At 45.5% G+C, this 13,744-nt stretch overlaps 1 protein-coding gene and 1 long non-coding RNA gene across 3 annotated transcripts in view; one reads left to right on the top strand and one right to left on the bottom strand.

The window, feature by feature from the left end:
- Positions 1-13,744, bottom strand: part of ADAM12 (ADAM metallopeptidase domain 12) — a 402,635-nt gene that overhangs the window by 79,481 nt on the left and 309,410 nt on the right. The window lies entirely within an intron of this gene.
- On the top strand, positions 9,975-13,141 carry LOC130705030 (uncharacterized). The gene is made up of 3 exons (XR_009005647.1): positions 9,975-10,536; positions 12,118-12,248; positions 12,921-13,141. It is a non-coding gene; the product is annotated as an uncharacterized LOC130705030 (long non-coding RNA).

Below are 13,744 nucleotides of genomic sequence, written 5' to 3'. Positions count from 1 at the left end.
GGAGGCCCCTTGGGAAGGCCAGCGACCCTTCCCCACACCTTCCTGCCCTCTCTGTGGACTGGACCGGTCAACATTCCCACCTCTACGTGAGGATGGAGAAACACCTCTGCCATCCTCCACGACCTCTCTTTTGATGACAAATGGCAATGTGTCCAAGGAGCATTTTGTACCTGCAGAGTATCTTTACTGCCTTCATCCTTTCATGATTTCTCATCATGGAGAACAGGTGACTATTTCTCTCTGATAGAATATTCCTGAGCCCTATTTGGGCCTTTAGAGAAAGCCAGGCTTTAGAGGAAGAAAAGCAGAGTAACCTGTCACTCATCATTCAATTATTCTGCAATTATTTATTCAATACCTACTGTGTTCCAGGCATTGTTCTAGGCTTTGGGCAGATGGAATGAATAAAACATACACAAATCCTGGCCGTGGTGGAGCTTGCACCTAGTGGGGCAGACGAATAATACAGAAGATAAGGGAATCAATTACCTATTAGAAAGGAATGAGCATTAAAGAGAAAAATAAGACAGGTCGGGGGAGAGGATGTGCAAGGTGCTGACCTTTTAGGGAGGGTGGTCAGGGAAGACCTCACGGAGGGGAAGGCATCTGGGGCTCTCACCAGAAGGATGTGAGGGAACAGGCAGAAGAACATCTGGAGGAAGAACGGTCCAGGCAGAGGAAGGAGCCAGTGCAAAAGCACGTGGGCAGGTGTGACTGGCCTAGAGGACTTTGTTCAGCAGAAAGCAGCAGGCTCTTCTTTCAGTAACACACACCCAGAGGGGCGACCCCCTCCCCAGAGAAGACCCCTAAGCCCTTGGAGGTCAGGCTGATGGCAAAAGACTACCATGGAGCATCATTCAATGGGGGAGGGAGCTTTGCCCTGCATGGACCAAGCACTGATAATGGCTGAAGGTACTTTTCATAAGAATTTCAAACTCTTATTCCCCCACACTTTTTTTTTTTTTTTTAAGCAAACTAGTTTTGATTGACAAGCAAGGGTCTGCCTATTATCTCCCTTCTGCTGGGATCATCTTGGTTGATCGGTATGTATGAAGGAAGAAGAGAGTAACTAAAAACTGTATCTAACCCAATGGCCCTCCCTCAGTAAACAGAATTCAGTGATCTAAAATGATTTCATGCAAATCAAAACTACACTGAGATACCACCTCACGCCGGTCAGAATGGCCATCATTAAAAAGTCTACAAATAACAAATACTGGAGAGGGTGTGGAGAAAAGGGAATATAAGCTGGTGTAGCCACCATGGAAAACAGTATGGAGGTTTCTCAAAAAACTAAAAATAGAGTTGCCATAGGATCAAACAATCCCACCCTGGGCATATATCGAGACAAAACTATAATTCAAAAAGATACTTGTACCCCTATGGTCATAGCAGCACTATTCACGATAGCCAGGACATGGAAACAACCTAAATGTCCATCGACAGATGAATGGATAAAGATGTGCTACGTATACACAATGGAATACTACTCAGCCATAAAAAAGAATGAAATAATGCCATTTGCAGCAACATGAATGGACCTAGAGATTACCATACTAAGTGAAGTCAGAAAGACAAATACCATATGATATCACTTATAGGTGGAATCTAAAATATGACACCAATGAACTTATCTACGAAACAGAAACAGACTCACAGAGAACAGACTTGTAGTTGCCAAGGGGAAGGGGGGGTGGGGGAGGGATGGAGTGGGAGCTTGGGGTTAGCAGATGCAAACTATTATATAGAGAATGGATAAACAACAAGGTCCTTCTGTATTAGCACAGGGAACTATATTCAATATCCTGTGATAAACCAGAATGGGAAAGAATATAAAAAAGAATGTATGAATATGTATAACTGAATCACTTTGCTGTACAGCAGAAATTAACACATTGTAAATCAACTACGTTTCAATTAAAAATAAATAAAATGATTTCAAATCTCAAGAGATAAGGGAATTTGATGATACCAAATATCAGTCCTGTAATTACAATAGAATCCTAATTTACACATATTTAAACACCTTTTACAATACGTCTAAGTGGTCACTAGTTGCACAGTGCTTAGTGCACAAGAGATGTCACTGATTGTTGGCTTAAGGACTCAATGAGCAGTTCATTGGTTTGCATGAAAAATGGGCCAGTGGACCTTGAACAAGACATGGAATCCACTCCCCAGCACGGTGTCAGGATCCACAGACAGGATCTATCAGCACAATGATTATTCAGACTGCTATTTCTCCAATGTGTCTGCACAAAAGAATGCCTCCAGGGAAATGCTTGCTCATCTCCCTGCTTCCCAGATACTGACTCTGCTTCTGAACTTTTGATGATAGCAGAATGAAACTTTGGGGATAGTATGTTCACTACTCCTTCATTCATCCACTCACTCACTGGAGAAGTAATTATTATATTTAAAGCTCTGAGGAGGATCCTATGATGACTAAAATATGGCCCCAGCCCTTCCCACTCTCCCCCTGCTGGACCTTTGCCAAGGGAACTACTGGACACGCCTACTCCCCACACTGCCTCTCCAACCATATAAATAAAATATCAGAAATACAATACATTCACATATATAAATGCATCATGCATATTTATTCACATATAGAAATTATATAAAATATATAAACATATATAATTATATTGAACTGATAGACACTCTACATATTTTTTTGGAATAACTATTTGAGAGCCTGCTTTAAGCTAGATGATATGATGGGTACTCTTTCATAGTAATATTTTCTTCTTCTTTATACTTTCTTTTTAAAATTTACATTTTAAAACAACACAGTGAGATAGGTATTGTTATTCCCATTTTGCAAAGGAGGTGAAGGGACTTGTTTAAGAGTTCTCAGTTAGGGGATGGCAGAGACTAGATCTGATCCCAAGTTCAGTTATTTAAAAAAACTTATGTTCTTCACTGCAGATATCATTTCAGCCCTGGATCACCTGCAGTAAACTCGTGAAACATGGACGGGGATCAATACAGCCTTGATGTGCTGATTTACATACGAAGGAGGAATCCTTCCATCACTCAGACCACCTGCCTGGATCAGAGCCCCTCAGAGTGTGGTCCCAGCTTCAGCATCACCCGGCAACCTACCAGAAATGCAAACATTCAGACCCCATACGGACCTGCCGCCTGAGAAAAAATCGGGGGTGGGGTCCAGCAACTGTTTTAACAAGCTCTCCAGGTGATTTCATTTTAAATTGAGTTAAAATTCACATAACATAAATTCACCACTTAAAAATACATAATCCCTTGGCTTTTAGTACATTCACAGTGTTATGCAACCATCACCACTAATTCCAGAACCTTTTCCTGAGCCCCCAAAACAACCCTCACCCCATGAAGCAGTCACTCCTCATCCCCTCTCCCCCGAGTCCCTGTCAACCACTAAGCTGCTTTCTGTCTCTCTGGATCTGCCTAGTCCAGACATTTCATATAAATGGAATCATCCAATATGTGATCTTTTATGTCTGGCTTCATTCACTCAGCATGAAGGTTCCTCCACATTGTGGCACTATTAGTACTTCATTTATTTCAATGACTAATATTCCCTTGTAAGTAAGACTACACCACAATTTGTTTATTCATCAGTTGATGGTCCAGGTGATTTATCAAATTATCAAAATTAACGCTTGGGAACAACTGACCTCAGTTTAAAATTCAAATGTTGTAAAGATCATATATGGACAAATCCACACCTATTTGTGTAAACAATAAGAAATGCAAACTAGGTGCGTTATAGGTCAGCTTTCTTGCACTTAAATTAGAAATAGTTCTACTTTCCCCGGTGGTTCCGTTTTCTAAGAAAAGCTCGAGGTACAGCGTTTTGAAACCTCATGTGACTGTAGGCATGTGCTAGAAACTCCATGAGAATCTGTCTCTTAAAGCCAAATTCAAATCACAACTGAATTTTTCAAATATCTTTAAGTGTTAGAGCAGGTTAACTGATTAATCATCCTACTCTATACTAATTAAGGTACCAGCAAAGGTTCTGACTGTGAACAGAAAGATGTTTCTGTTCTGAAGTTCCTTCCACTTGTTTCAAACTCCAAAGTATGATAGTTCTGCTTCCCTTTGGCTCATTTTGTTCCTTTCTTATTTCATAGCTTTATTCCCTGGACTGTTAATGAAAAGAACATTGAATTGGGCCATATAGTAGCTCATGACGTTGAAGATCCCGTGTAGCCCATGGTCGGTAGTTTAAAAAGACAAGCCTCAGTTTCTTCTACAGCTTTTGGCAAACTCATCACAACGTGCTTTTTAATACTTTTCATAAATTATCCCAAATATGCCAGGACAGCAGCTAATTGAATTGACATATAGCAGTGACAGGCTGGTGCAAAGCAATAAAATTCGAGAATTATTCAGAAAAGAACCCCCTTTGCATGATACTTTCCCTTGGCAACAAGAATGCTTTAAAATGAGTATACCTAGGACCCAGAAAAAAGTGCTGCTTTCAGCTCACGGGCAGAGAATTTCTTGCAGACACCCCGCCAGGGTGCCTGGCTCCTGTTCAGATGTGACCCCTTTAGTTACACACATCTGCCTTTTTTCCTAATATTTACCAAACAAGGACACTTGGGGGCAAGTTTACCATGCTGAATGCAAGGTTAGAAATAAAAAGCCAATGAAATAGACAACCAGGTGATTTTGGAACACACACACACACACACACACACACACACACACACTTTTCAAAAGAGGAATGCACTTATGGCTTCCCACCGTAAATGCAGTCACAGCTTAATATTTCAGCCCGTCACCAAGTTGCCAAGTAAAACATTATTAGGGGTTACTTTTACTTTGACAAATCTGCAGTCAGAAAATTCTTTTCTTGTAGGAGCCTATTGTGCATCTCACGGCTGTATTCTTGGGGGTGAATCATACTAAGCCCATTTATCAATCTTGACAGTGTTAGTCGGGAGTTATCTGCCTTGCAAAAGCTCTCAGGGAATTATCTTTTCTTGTTGGCAATTAGGCAGCTAGGGAAAGCAGCTGCAAGCAGGCTGGATTCACTGGGGCTGCAGGTCACTGTTCTTGATGTTTCCTTTGACTGCCCTGCCTCATTAATAAACGTGTGCTGGGTCCCAAAGAATCCATGTTCCTCAGCTCCAAGCTCTGGTGGGCGGGGGTCGGGGGGAGGGGGACAACAGTCCACAGGCAGATTGCAGCAAAGAAAGGCAAGTGACCAGAGGAAGAAGGATGGAACAGTCTGGGCAGCTGCTGAGAACAGCTTGGAGCTGACATAACCGTGTGACAGGAAAAGCCAACGTTGCAGGAAACCAGGGACGGGAAGCCATCCAGATTTCTCTGTTTAAATCGATTGAAAAAAACAAAAAAACACCTCACATCTTCTACAGCTGGTAAATGATTAGATGGTAAAGGGATAACTGGTTTGGGGAAATATGTTGCTGACATTCCGCCTCCCACTGATTTCTGCTTGCAGACGGAGATGGAGTTTTATTGTCTCCTGACAGTGGAAGTGACAGAGGCAGCAGGCCTGGGAGGCTACTGTCGATCTGGGCACATGGCACAGAGCAGCTGGAGAATCAAAATTGGGAGACTGAGTCTGAGCACCCCATCTATTAAAACTAAAGCTCAGTTTTAAAACCAAGCCTCAGTTTTCACACCTGCAAGCCGGGAATAATAACTACCCTGCACGCTGAGGGAGAGAACAAACGAGCTTCAAACACAAATTAACACAAATTAATTAATTTGGTTAACTTCAAAGATGCTAGCTGCCAATATTTGCCTGAAAAAGACGTGTATCTCTTCCTTATTTAGAGGTGCTGTTTTGGCTATTTCAAATTACGGTTTGCCAGTGCCTTGTACGTTCTAGGGCTTAGAAACATTTTCCAATATGGTGCAGAACTTATTACAATTGTAGCCAAAATGTAGCAAACTTTAAACTGTAAAACCACAAGTCAGCTTGAGAGAAGGGTGATTCAGGAGGCAAAGGAATGATCGAGCAGTTAAATAGGATCCCTCCATTTAATACATATGTGGTGTTAAAGAGTCTGCTCATTCTGGAAGGGCCGAGCCATCTCTAGCTCAACCAGAACATGGGCTTAGGAAGCATAAACAACCAACCGAGCCACCAACCAACCCAAACAAACAAAGACGCTGTTTACATGACTGTTACCCGCCATGCAGCTGGCAGTGGTGGTTCTGAGTTGTTGGAACTTTTTCCAAAGGACTTTCCCAGAGCTCTAGTGACATGAACACCCTCCACATATTCTTCTGACCTCTTCCTCCACAGCCAAGCTGCTAGGCGGGAGCTCGGAGGGAAACGTGGCCACAGACAGACCAGACCTGCCCTCCGTTCTCTGACAATGCGACCTACTGACTCTTCATCACTAAATCTGCAACCAGCTTGAAGAGCTTTTCCAAAAACAAACAATAACACACAGGTCAGGGCCAAGTTCTATGCATTCCTAGATCCTCCAGGAGCACAAGACTCACACTGTCACCAACTTCTCTTCCTAGAGGAACGCAGGGCCCACGGACACCAATGGGTGCAAGAAGTCTGGGTTGGGATGGATTTGCTCCGCCAAGTGTCAACCCCAAAGTTCTCGGGCCATCTTGAGAAAAACCGTTAGGTTTTTCACAATTACGCCCTGGAATAAAAGCTTGCAATCACCATGCACAGAATTTAGGAGTGACCCAGAGGCACGTCCTTTTGGGGCAGGCAGTGGTGTCTGCACCCGTGGCAACTGGCCCGGTCTTCAGCAGCCTGGCAGGACTGAGGTGCAGCCCAAGGTCACCCCGTTTCAGGGGATTTTGACTTCATCTCGTCCTGCACGCCCAGGATAATGAGTAAAAATACCAACAGCACTTACCATTCTTGAGCAAGGGCCCGCTGTGGACCAGAAGCCTGGTGGGCATCCTCGCTCACCGACTGCCCGGTGAGCCAGATTATATCAGTCCTATTTTACAGATGAGGAAACTGAGGCACAGAGCAGTTAGACACCTTGCCACAGTCCTCTGGTTCCAGGGTCAGGACCGAAAACCCAGCTTCCTGACCTGAAGGCCTGTGTTTTCCCTCTGCAGCCACGCTGCCTCAAGGGCAGTCAGGAGGCCTCCGGGCAGCCTCAGGTGTGACGGGGCGCAAATGGCCCGGAGCCAGCATCAGCATTCAGGAAGAAGAGGGCAGTGGTCCAGGAATCTCTGGCTCCCTGGAGTCGGGGGCAGGTAACAGTGGAGCCCACGGTCCTGCCGGCTACGCGGGGGGCACGGTCGAGCACCTCCCGGAATGGCTTTGAGGCCGGGAGAAATGGTGGCCGGAAACTGGGATTTATAGAGCACACCTGCGGCCACGCACACACCTGAGGGAGGTTGTGAGCCCACGCGGGTCTCAACAAGCTGCGGGCAGAGGGAACCGTCGCCCACTGGGAAAGCACGGGACTCCACTGGAGGACTTTCCCGGGCGTGCTGGGAGGTGGATGGGGGCCCGCGTCCCACTCCGCCCGGCCAAGGGTGCCCGGCGTGACCCTGAACACGCGGGCTCGCTCGACAGAACGGAGCCCCGGCGGAGCCCACGGGAATGGAAAGCGACTGCATTAGGACCAAACGCTTGACCCCGTGGGCTGCCAGATGGGCCGCAGACGGCGAGGCAAACCACCGGGCCAGGAGCGAATGATCAGAAACGTCCTGAGAGGACATTTCCATTGTTAATAGCAAACACCTGGGGCCCAGAATGGAGCCATCTGTGGCACGTTATAATTCATGCCTTTAACACGTGAACTCTGACCTCTGCTCCCCCTCCCCGGAAACCAATTAAAGTGTAAATGTAATTTCTCAGAATTTTTAATAAAGAAGGAGACCAACGAGGCCCCGGCCGGTTGAGAGGTGCACAGGCAGCCTCTAGGCGTTATCAGAAAGTAGACCTTTCACTTCTGTGCTCTGACGGCTGTTTCCTCCCGAGCTCAGTCCCTAAAGGCAGGGGACTCAGGGCAGGGCACCAGCACCCCACTAAAGGAGCCCAGCCCATCAGAGGCAGTGTCTCAGACTGGCTTCTCAGCTTCATCACAGGAAGAGGCCGCTGTCTCTGCGTGGGGCTCCTCGGGGATGAGATTCTGGCAGATATAAACAGATTCAGGGGTAAATAGAGGGCAGTTTACACGTCGGTCGAGATAACTCCGCCCTCTCCTCCTGCCCCAGGAGACAGACCTGTATAGATCATGCCCGTTGCATCTGCTGACTCTGCAAGTCTGTAACACTTGTGATCAAACATGATAGGAAAAGTGGTCATGGTAGATACTTCCAAGCCACCCAACGAGGGTTGAAGTCTTTTTGGCCCTGTTCTTACCTCGCTGAGCTCCTGATGCTGGGCTGGACATCAGGGCAGCCTGAAACTCAAGAGCCGTGAAGACTGGCACCCATGTCCCCCTCCCCCTCCCGCTGCCGCTGGGGGTTGGGAACCGAAGGTTCCTTTGCTCACAGGGGCCAGGGGATAGGCCAGAGGCAGGAGCCAGAGGCTGTGGGCTGATCACCTTGAGTCTGGCCCTGACCAACCGTGGGGCCTCTGGCCTTTCTGAACCGCAGTTTTCTCACCTGTATGATGGAGGTGATTGTATCTGCCCTTTCCTCTTAGAACTGTGACAGTTAAATGAGAAAGGAGATGTGAAAGTTCTTTGTAAACTGGAGAGTAATCTGTGAGGTCTACAGGGTCTTAGTCTTACAACTACTTTTAGTTTTTATATTTTTAACTTCCCACCTCCTACTTTAGCTAAATTAAGCACAGGCTTGCAGGAGAAGCCACTTAGGGAAGAAGTCCACCTTTTGAAAGTAAATTGCTCCTTGGTCTCCATGGAGTTAAAAAAAAAAACAAAAAACAATGGACTCAGCCTCCTATTTACCTGGGGTTTCTCAGTCCTTATTCTTTTTCATTTTGCTTTTGTTTTTCTCTTTATTGTATTGTTTCTGTTCTTGTGAGTTATCATAACTCCATTGTAGATGATGTGGAATATACAATAAATGACAATGGCAATGCTGCAGCAAATGCTATAGTATAAGAGACGATGGCCTCAGAATCTTCTCCTTAGACGTTTAGCCACTACATGAAAGGTGAAATGTGGCTTCACTCTGCACACATCTGATTGTTCTGGAATCACCATCCATCTGTCCATCCACCCAGCCGCTCACTACCATTTATCCATCTGCTATCAACTCACTCAATCATCTACCCAAACACTCATCCGTCATCCATCCATCCACCCACTCACCCTCCCATCCATCCATCCATTCATCCATCCATCCATCCATCCATCCATCCATCCATCCATCCATCCATCCATCCTTTCAGTCAAGAAGAATTTACTGAAATCTACTATATGTTCCAGGTGCTGGGGCTTCAGCAATGAACCAAACAGACAAAATTCCTGACCTAGTAGAGCTTGAAGTGGGTCCTTCTGAATACTGTTGGTCACAGACAGGCCCAGAATTTACCCTTGACCTCACTCTGTGGTCTCTGTGCCAAAAGTCCTGGAGAAAGGAGGAAGCCGTGTGTGTGTGTGTGTGTGTGTGTGTGTGTATGTGTGTGTGTGTGTGTGTGTGTAAGTGGGGAGGGGTTGGCAGAATTTCAGCGGCAATGTTTTCACACATGTTCTACCACAAATAAAATGCTGGATTAACGAGCAATGACAGGAAATAATTCTCTGCTGTTGTAACCTAAGTTGAAGGAGATTTGCAGAACTAAATGGCTTAAAAATGGGCCAGCCTTCCTGCTTCCCAGAAGTCACACAGGGACAAAGCTCTGTACTGAGAAGCCTTCAGTTCCCGCCTGGAGCCTGAACACGGCAAATACAGCCGAGGTGACCTCCACATGGTAAGGACCCCCGGGAGGCAGGATGGCACGGCCGCCCCAGTCTCAGCCTCAGTCTGGACCACAGAGCTCCCTCGAAGCCTGCGGTGGGAAGCCAGCACATCTTCTCTGACTAATACCCCAGGATAGATGCCTTTCTCCTCTTCCTGAGGTTTACAGCTGCTGCATATTTTTATTTGAGATAAGTAATAGGAAGGTGGAAAGTCAGAGGCTTGGCTCCTGGTGACTCAGCCTAACGTCTTGGGGCTTCTCCTTGGGTAGTTTTGAAAACGTAAGCAATTCATTTAACTTTCTGAGCTCCAGCTCCTCATCCTTAAAATGGGTATAACCACACCCACCTCACACTGCTGACTGACGAAAGATACATCCCCAGTAATCTCTAGGGCCAAAGTCAAGTCTGCCTCCGTTCACTTCCCCCAGACTGGATATTCAAGGCGCAGTGCCATGCGGACCAGTCTCCCTAGCTTGACCTCTGTTTTGCATCCAGCTTAAGAGGAGAGGACATTCTACCATGCCCTTGGGCAGTGACTTTTACTATCCCAACTCTGCATTAATTGCAGACAAACTCCTTCATTTTCCAGTGAGCAATATCTAATCCTACAGAGAGGAAATAAGAACATGGTCTGTATCGAGGGGTCCTCTTGAACTACTGTCAGGAATATCTCCTGCCAGTTCCTTTCCCCCTTATCGTCATGTCGGTAAGTAGCCAACTCAGTTACTCTAGCTGGATAGTTAAATTGATTCTGCCCTGTAGCGTTTTAATGTTACTAGAGTGCCTCATTTTGTTGTTGTTTGCTTATTTATTTTTCACTCCTTGGATAAAGATTTCCATTGTTTTCCCTACTGCACCTTGAAGAAGGAAGTGAAGACTTTCTTAAACTTTTCATTGAGAAAAAATAATAATCACCTTCAAATGAAGAACTGATATGGGGAAACAATTTTCTCCAATCCCATGCTCGTAAAATCCCTTTATAATAAGTGTATTTCATGACCTCAGATAGATCCTCAAACTTCAAATGGGGGTGAGTTTTAATTATGTATATTCTGCACTGATTTTCAAGAAAGCAAGTGCTTCTTGAAAGGGGATAGCCTTTCCAGATACATCGAATTTCTATCAATTCCTACCACATCTGAAACTTGGGAACTTTTCACTGAAAAGTGCAGTTGATTTTAGTTTCCCGAATCACATTTTCAGATAGAGGCCTCCTCAAAAATAAATCCAAATTTCCTGTAACATGAGCTAGGAATTCTCGAGGAGGGTCTGCCTAACCCTATGCAATTCTTCCGGGATGGGTTCAGACTGGACTTTACTCCAGAATGTTCCCTGCCCACCACCCCTTCCAACCTTTGCTCCTTGTTCACAATGAATTATCGGTCATTTTTTAAAAGATGTGAGATGCTATTATGGTGATGTTTAAAATTTTCTCCTTATCTTTTAGAGGCACAACTGAAGTACTTATAGATGATGTTATGATACCCAGGATTGTGTAAATAGATGAGATTAGGTGCCCCTGTGGTGAGCCCCATGGCACCCCAAGATGTCCCCTATCAGCCCTGAGCTTCCAGTCTGTAACCACCAGTGTACTTGCCTGGGATCCCTACCACAATATAAGGGCCTAGAAATCGAGGTTCCTGCCTTTCGTGTCTGTGGCCCCGCTCTGCTCCTTGGAATCTGGCACACAGGTACCCAGTAAATACGAGCTGAGTAAATGAGTGGTTTTGCTATAATTGGTCACCCAGCCCTGTTTCCTGAGGTGGAGGCAGGGCCTGTGTCCTCTCAGCTTTCCTGAGAGAAGGTTGAACTTGGGTGGAGGCTATCCAGCTGTGATCCACATCCAGACAGCTGTGCAGCAGGGAGGTATGCAATGAATGTTTCCTGAATTGAATTCTACGGAATCGAATGAGCCAATTATCCACACTGCTGAGGAAGTGGAATGGCAATGCTTTCACCTTGAACGTGGATATCTGATCTAGTTGCAGATGTTATTCCTGAATGCCCAACCTCAGCTGAATGTAAATTATCCACACCCCTGGTGAGCAAGCGGTAACCCTCATTCGCTTATTTTCTCGGCCCACATTCTCCAGGGCGCTCAACGTACTGCCCCTCCACTCTCCCTTGGCAGCCAGGCAGCACATTCTTTGCTTGAGAGCCGTTTGCCAGTCTGGATTAAACAAAACCCAAACAGCCCCGAGCTCTGCATCTTCGTATCAGCATGAAAACTACAGCACCAACTCCCTTCAGATATACCAGATACATAGATCTGTATATGTCTCTTCAGATATACGGAGTGTGGAAGCGCTCTTTTGTGGCTGTTGAAGCAGAGCCCTTAAAGAATCTTACTAGAGGAAAAGCAAAGTGAAATCCTAAACAGAAGAGAATCTTTGACATCAAGTCTACAAGACTGCTGAGGTGAGCGTGTGAAGCTGTGGTGCGATCCGCCCCCCGGGATGCTAGCTCAGGCTCCTTCTTAACGGATTCCAAGTGCCTGTTAATCACACTAAAATAAAACGAGAGTTTACATACCATTTCTTTTTTAACAAGAAGCTCCCCCCTATTTTTTACAGACAATAAACCCCTTAATTTGGCAAACTACAATAGTTCAGATGCTACGCCATCTTCTTAAAAGTGAAGAATTCTTAAAAGAAAAATCAGATCATGTTACTGTCCCGCCTAAAACCCTCCAATGATGGTTCCCTGCCCTGGAGACGAATCCATGTTCCTACCGCGGCGTGGGCTTTGCGTGCTCTGGCCCCTCCTTTCTCTCCAGTGGCATCAGCACCACTTCCCTCCAGCCCCATCCCGTTCCGATCCAGCCCCACCAGCCATTGGCTTCCCGTCAGTGATGCTTTCCCTCTTCATGGTGTCCCCCCTGCCCAAGCCCACGTCCTTCCATCTCTGCAGGCTCTCCATTTCTCTCTTCCTGTTGGTCTTGGCTTAAACGTCATCTCCACAGAGAGGTCTCCCCCAAACCACTAATTAACGTCGGGTCCCCCAGCCCACGTGTCTCCTTTCTATCCTCTTCCTTTTCTTCCTTCATAGCACTTCTTCCAACCTGCAGTTTTTGATTTACTGTTTTTCCAGACTGTCTTCCCCACAAGAACGCAAGTTCCATGAGGGCAAGAAAAGGGTCTGTCCTGTTTCTGGCTGAAATAACCCCAACATCTATCAAAGCAGGTGACACATTGCAGGAGCTGAGTTACCGTGGGTTTCCGATCCAGCTGCATCCCCTCAAGAGATGGCTCTTTGACTCCAACTCTCACTGTAACAGAAAATTTTCCGCAAAAAAATAAAAGGGAGCTCTGAGAGTAGTTTTTGAATGTTAATACTGCCTTTTTTTTCTACTCGAGGAAGTGACATTTACTATTATAGTAAATATTCTTTTCCCTAAGTGCTCAAATTATTCACGTTTTTCTTACTCCCATAAATGTGGCATATTTAGTCCTCAGCCCCTTTAAGACCAAATGCTCCAAGAAGCTCGTCAATGGATGGACTCAACTGAGTTCAAACTCCCACACGAATCCCCAGATATTGCTTTTGCCAAGGAGTAATTTCCAAGACAGGTCTTAATGTTAACTATCCAAAGACATAAAACACACTCTCACACACACTCAAAGACTTGCAGTAATTAATGATACAACCTGTAAGGACACCCCCTCCAACTATTCCTGTAACATGCAACTGAAGTCATGACACCCATGTTTAAAAGAATTCTCCTCCATCCTCGTATTTTTAGGCCTTTGGGTCCAATTCGTCAACGATGGCAGTTGGTGAAATTTCAGGGTTAGGATTCTGGAATGTTTTGATAAAGAATAAACAAGGGGTATTAAGGGATGCATTTCTTTCCTTTAAACCATCTGCAATACATGGTTCTTTTCGATTCTGGGAGACTTTCATATCATGAAAGC

This window comes from Balaenoptera acutorostrata, chromosome 16, assembly GCF_949987535.1.
Source record: "Balaenoptera acutorostrata chromosome 16, mBalAcu1.1, whole genome shotgun sequence".
NCBI lineage: Eukaryota > Metazoa > Chordata > Mammalia > Artiodactyla > Balaenopteridae > Balaenoptera > Balaenoptera acutorostrata.
The sequence above is the reverse complement of the archived record's forward strand: the minus strand, read 5'-3'. Positions and strand labels throughout refer to the sequence as shown.